Genomic DNA, 5,975 nt, shown 5'->3' with positions numbered 1-5,975 from the left:
GACTGTGAGCCCCATGTAATAATAATGTTGGTATTTGTTAAGCGCTTACTATGTGCAGAGCACTGTTCTAAGTGCTGGGGCAGATACAGGCTGATCAGGTTGTCCCACGTGGGGCTCACAGTTTTAGGACATAGACTGTTATCTGATTATCTTGTAACTACCCCAGCATTTAGTACAGTTCCTGGCATAGAGTAAATGCTTAACAAATCCCTTTAAAAAAAGAATTTTATAGCCAAGAGCAGGAGACAATCATTAATATGAGTAAATAAATTGTGAATATGAAGATAAGTGGTGTGGGGCAGAGGGTGGGGTAAATGCCAGATTCATCAACCGGAAAGCTCCAAATCACTCGGAGGCCACAGAGTGGCTGGATATGGAGTGGATGCCACAGGCTGGAGAGAGGCTTTGTGGCTGGCTAATAATAATAATAATAATAGTATTTGTTAAGGCATGGGATGGACCCAAGCAAATCAGATTGGACTCACTCCCTGTCCCACATGGGGCTCATGATCTCAATTTGCATTTTACAAATGAGGTCACTGAGGCCCGGGGAAGTTGGCATTTGTTAAGCGCTTACTCTGTGCGAAGCACTGTTCTAAGTGCTGGGAGGATAAAAGGTGATCAGGTTGTCCCACGTGGGCAGTCTTTAATGCCCATTTTACAGATGAGGTGAGGCCCAGAGAAGTTAAGTGACTTGCCCAAGATCACCCAGCAGTCAAGTGGCCGAGCCGGGATTAGAACCCAGATCCTTCTGACTCCCCTGCCCGGGTTCTATCCATTGGGCCACACTGCTGCCAGATAAAGGGTGCTGCTCCTGAAGGCAGGGTCTGGGTGTGCCTGGGCTGGAAGACAGGTCTCCTCTCGTGGTCAGAGGAGCTTGATGGAGTGGTTACTGGCTTTCGGAATCGGGAATATTGCCGAGACGGATCGGCCCTTCCAAATCTGCCCAGAGAAGGAAGCAACCGCCCAGTGAAACTGCATCCCCCCACCACCCCCCAGTCCGTTCCACTCCGCTCCCCCCCGGGGAACACTGTCCGTTTCCCCCCACTTATGTATAGATCTGTCATTTTATTTATTTATATTGATGTCTGTTTACTTGTATTGAGCTCCTTTTGGGCAGAAAGTGTTTCTCTATAGTGCTGTATTGTATTTTCCCAAGCAGTTAGTACAATGCTCTGTACACAGTAAGTGTTCAGTAAATACAATTAAATGGATGGCCCTCACAGGCAGGGGTGGGTTCAAGGGGTCTTGCCAGGAGCTGGTTCCAGTTGTGCACAGGACAAATGCATTTTTTTCTTGCTGTTTTAATTATTCTCTGACTTGTTTTCAGTTTCTTTTGCGGGGCGGGGGGCTTGGCCGATGATTTTCTTAAGGAAGAGGAAACGATTCTGCCCCTGAGCCCCAACCCATGCTAAGTCCCTCTTAGGTGGCTTCCTGGGGGAGTCAGAGTCCCAGTGGGGGGGGTGCTGCTGCTGAGGCTGCTAAACACCAGGCCAACTTTGTCCACTTTAAGTTTATCCTTCCTTGCCTTGACTCTACCCTCTCCTCCGCCCGGCAAAACTATTTCTTTTCCCTTATTGACACCCATGCCCATCACCTCGTCAGCTGTTCCAGACATTTAACTCCCTCCTCAGGCCCCCTGTTCCTCCCCCTTCCCCATCGCTCACCCCCAACTATCTGGCCACTACTTCATTAGGAAAATTAACACTATCAGGTCTGAGCTCCTCAAAGTCACCCCTCCCCCTTCTCCATCCCTCCCCCCCACTCTCAATCCTCTCCTCTACTTTTCCATCCTTCCCAGCAGAATCCCCAGAAGAGATTTCCTCCCTCCTCACAAGTGCCACCCCCTCCACCTGTGCTTCGGACCCCATGCCCTCTCACCTTATAAAAACTCTCACCCCTTCCCTCCTCCCCTCCTTAACTTCCATCTTCAAGAACTCACTCTCCAATGGCTTCTTTCCCTCTGCCTTCAAACATGCCTACGTCTCCCCCATCCAAAAAAAACCCTCCCTTGACCCTCTGGCCCCCTCCAGTTATCGACCATTTCCCTCCTACCTTTCCTTTCCAAACTCCTGGAGCGAGTCATCTACACTCACTGCCTTGAATTCCTCTCCTCCAACTCTCTCCCGGACTCCCTCCAATCTGGCTTCTGTCCCCCCACTCCACCGAGACTGCTCTCTCAAAGGTCACCCATGACCTCCTTCTTGCCAAATCCAATGGCTCCTACTCCATCTTAATCATCCTAATCCTCCTCGACCTCACAGCTGCCTTTATCACTTGGGTAACCTCAACACGTTACCCAATTTTGGCTTCACGGATTCCGTCCTCTCCTAGTTCTCCTCTTACCTCTCTGGCCTTTCATTCTCAGTCTCCTTCGCGGGCTCCTTCTCCCCCTCCCATCCAGTTAGGGGATGGGAGGGGGAGAAGGAGCCCGCGAAGAACTGTAGGGGTTTCATAAGGTTCAGTTCTTGGTCCCCTTCTATTCTCCATCTAGATTTCCTCCCTTGGTGAAGTCATTCTCTCCCACGGCTTCAACTATCACCTCTACGTGGATGACACCCAAATCTATATCTCTTCCCCTGTTCTCTCTCCCTCCCTCCAGGCTGGCATCTCCTCCTGCCTTCAGGAAATCTCCACCTGGATGTCCACCCGCCACCTAAAACTCAACATGTCAAAGACAGAGCTCCTTATCTTCCCTCCCAAAACCCATCCTCTCCCTGACTTTCCCATCACTGTGGACGGCACTACCATCCTTTCCATTTCATGATCCCGCAATCTTGGTGTCATCCTAGACTCCGCTCTTTCATTCACCCCACACATCAAATCCGTCATCAACACCTACCGGTCTCACCTTCACGACATCACCAAGATCCGCCCTTTCCTCTCCATCCAAACCACTGCCACTTTAGTGCAATTACTCAGCCCACCCCGTAGGCTCTGCTCCTCCGCCACCGACCTCCTCACCGTCCCCCATTCTCGCCTATCCCGCTGTCGACCCCTGGCCCCAGTCCTCCCGCTGTCCTGGAATGCCCTCCCTCCTCACCTCCGCCAAACTGATTCTCTTCCCCTCTTCAAAGCCCTGCTGAGAGCTCACCTCCTCCAAGAGGCCTTCCCAGACTGAGCTTACCCTTTTCCCTCTGCTCCCTCTCTACCCCCCCTTCACCTCCCCTCAGCTAAGCCCCCTTTTCCCCCCGTTTCCCTCTGCTCCTCCCCCTCTCCCTTCCCATCCCCTCAGCACAGTGCTCATTTGTATATATTGTAATTACCCTACTTATTTTGTTAATGAGGTGTACATCACCTTGATTCTATTTATCATGATTATGTTGTCTTGGTTTTGTCTGTCTCCCCCGATTAGACTGTAAGTCCATCAATGAGCAGGGATTGTCTCTATCTGTTGCCGAATTGTACATTCCAAGTGCTTAGTACAGTGCTCTGCTCATAGTAAGTGCTCAATAAATACTATTGAATGAATGAATGAATGAATCCGGACTGGATTACTGCATCAGCCTTCTTTCTGAGCCCCCAAACCTCCTGTCTCTCCCACTTCAATCTATACTTCATTCTGCGGCTCAGAAAATCTTTCTACAGAAACGCTTTGGGCATATCACCCCCTCCTCAGAAATCTCCAGTGGTTGCCTGTCAACCTCTGTATCAAGCAAAAACTCCTCACTTTTGACTTCAAAGCTGTCCACCCTCTTACCTCCTCCTACCTCACCTCCCTTCTCTCCTTCTACAGTCCAGCCCTTACACTCCGCTCCTCTGCCGCCGCTCACCTCCTCACTGGGCCTCCTTCTCGCCTGTCCCGCCCTCAACCCCTGGTTCACATCCTACCTCTGGCCTGGAACGCCCTCCCTCCTCACATCTCCCAAACTAACACACTTCCCCCCTTCAGAGCCCTACTGAGACCTCACCTCCTCGAGGAGGCCTTCCCAGACTGAGCCCCCCTTTTCCTCAGCTCCCCCTCCCCTCCCATCACCTCGACTCACTCCCTTTGCTCTGACCCCCTCCCCGCCCCACAGTGCTTGTGTAATTCTATTTACATTAATGCCTGCTTACTTGTTTTGATGTGTATCTATCTATAATTCTATTTATTTATATTGATGCTATAGATGCCTGTTTACTTGTTTTGATGTCTGTCTCCCCCCTTCTAGACTGTAAGCCCGTTGCGGGCAGGGATGGTCTCTATTGCTGAAATGTACTTTCCAAGCATTTAGTACAGTGCGCTGCACACGGTAAGCACTCAATAAATACGATTGAATGAAAGAATAAATGTTTTGGTCTCCGGGTTAACAGGGCCACTCTGTAAGCACAGCCCGAACACGTTCTTCCCTCCGGCCGCCCCTCAGTGCCTGCTGCTGGACACGGGGTAATCAAGAAAGTTGGCCTAGTGGAACAATCACGTGCTTGGGAGGCAGAGGACCTGGGTTCTAAGCCCGGCTCTTCCACCTGCCTGCTCCTGGACCTTGGGCAATCACTCAATCAATCAATCAGTTGCATTCATTGAGCACTTACTGAGCACTATGCTAAGCACTTGGGAGAGTAGACTATAACGGAGTTGGTAAAACCTGGGAATAGGGCAGCATGGGCCAGGGAATTAGAAGGACCCGGGTTCTAAACCTGGCTCTGCCACTTGTCTGTTGTGGGATCTTGGGCAACTCACTTCACTTCTCTGGGCCTCAGTTACCTTTTCTGTAAAATGGGGATTAAAATTGTGAGCCCCATGTGGGACAGCGACTGTGACCAACCCAATTTGCTTGTATCCACCCCTGTGCTTAATACAGTGCATGGCACATAGTAAGCTCCTAACAAATGTTTTTATCATTTTCATCGTTATTATTATTACCATTTTTCCCAGTAGTCGGTTTCTCCATTTGTAGAAAAGACAGGATCTTGTTCCTGAAGATAAAGGAGTGGGAGGGAAATACATAGTTATATGGTCTGTAGAACACCAAATTGGAATGAGTGAGTTCATGGAGAATATCAGTTGTTTTCCTGCCGCTTCCTTCTCTGCTGTCCCCAAAAGGAAAACTTTTTAGGATTTCCCAGGGGGTCCTTACCTATTGGTGGTAGGCCTAGTAGAAAGAGCATGAGCCTGGGAGTCAGAAGACATGGTTTCTAATCCCCACTCTGCCACATTCCTCGTGTGTGACTTTGGGCAAGTCACTTCACTTCTCGGTGCCTCCGTTTCTTCATCTATAGAATGGGGATTCCCTATTTGTTCTCCTTCCTACTTAGACTGTTAAATCCCAGGTAGGACAGGGATCTGTGTCTGACTTGATTAGCTCATTTGTACCCTAGCGCTTAAAACAATAATAATAATAATGTTGGTATTTGTTAAGCGCTTACTACGTGCAGAGCACTGTTCTAAGCGCTGGCATAGATACAGGGTAATCAGGTTGTCCCACGTGAGGCTCAGTCTTAATCCCCATTTTACAGATGAGGTAACTGGGGCACAGAGAAGTTAAGTGACTTGCCCACAGTCAGCTGCCAAGTGGCAGAGCTGGGTTTCGAACCCATGACCTCTGACTCCCAAGCCCGGGCTCTTTCCACTGAGCCACATTGCTTCTCTAACTTGACACAGAGTAAGCACTTAACAAATACCACATTTAGTAGGAAAGAGAGTGTGGATGTCTCAGTGCAAGCTATCACCACCACTGCAAGAAGGACTCAAGCACCTATTCTGCTGGCTCTAGGATGTCCCTTTCCCTTCTTTAGCCTGAGGCCTTCCCGGATGAAGCCCTCTTTCCCCCCAGCTCGCTCTCCCTTCTGCTTCGTCTGTACACTTGAATCAGTGACCTCTGGACATTTGATATTTGCCCCACCCCCAACCCCACGGCCCTAAAGTACATAGCTTTAAATTATAGATTCTAAATGACTTATTTATTCCTATTATTGTCTCTCTCCCCCTCAAGGCCATAAGCTCATTATGGGCAGGGAATATCACTGCTAATTCTCTTGTACTCTCCCAAGCGCTT

This window comes from Ornithorhynchus anatinus, chromosome 1, assembly GCF_004115215.2.
Source record: "Ornithorhynchus anatinus isolate Pmale09 chromosome 1, mOrnAna1.pri.v4, whole genome shotgun sequence".
Lineage (NCBI taxonomy): Eukaryota > Metazoa > Chordata > Mammalia > Monotremata > Ornithorhynchidae > Ornithorhynchus > Ornithorhynchus anatinus.
The sequence above is the reverse complement of the archived record's forward strand: the minus strand, read 5'-3'. Positions refer to the sequence as shown.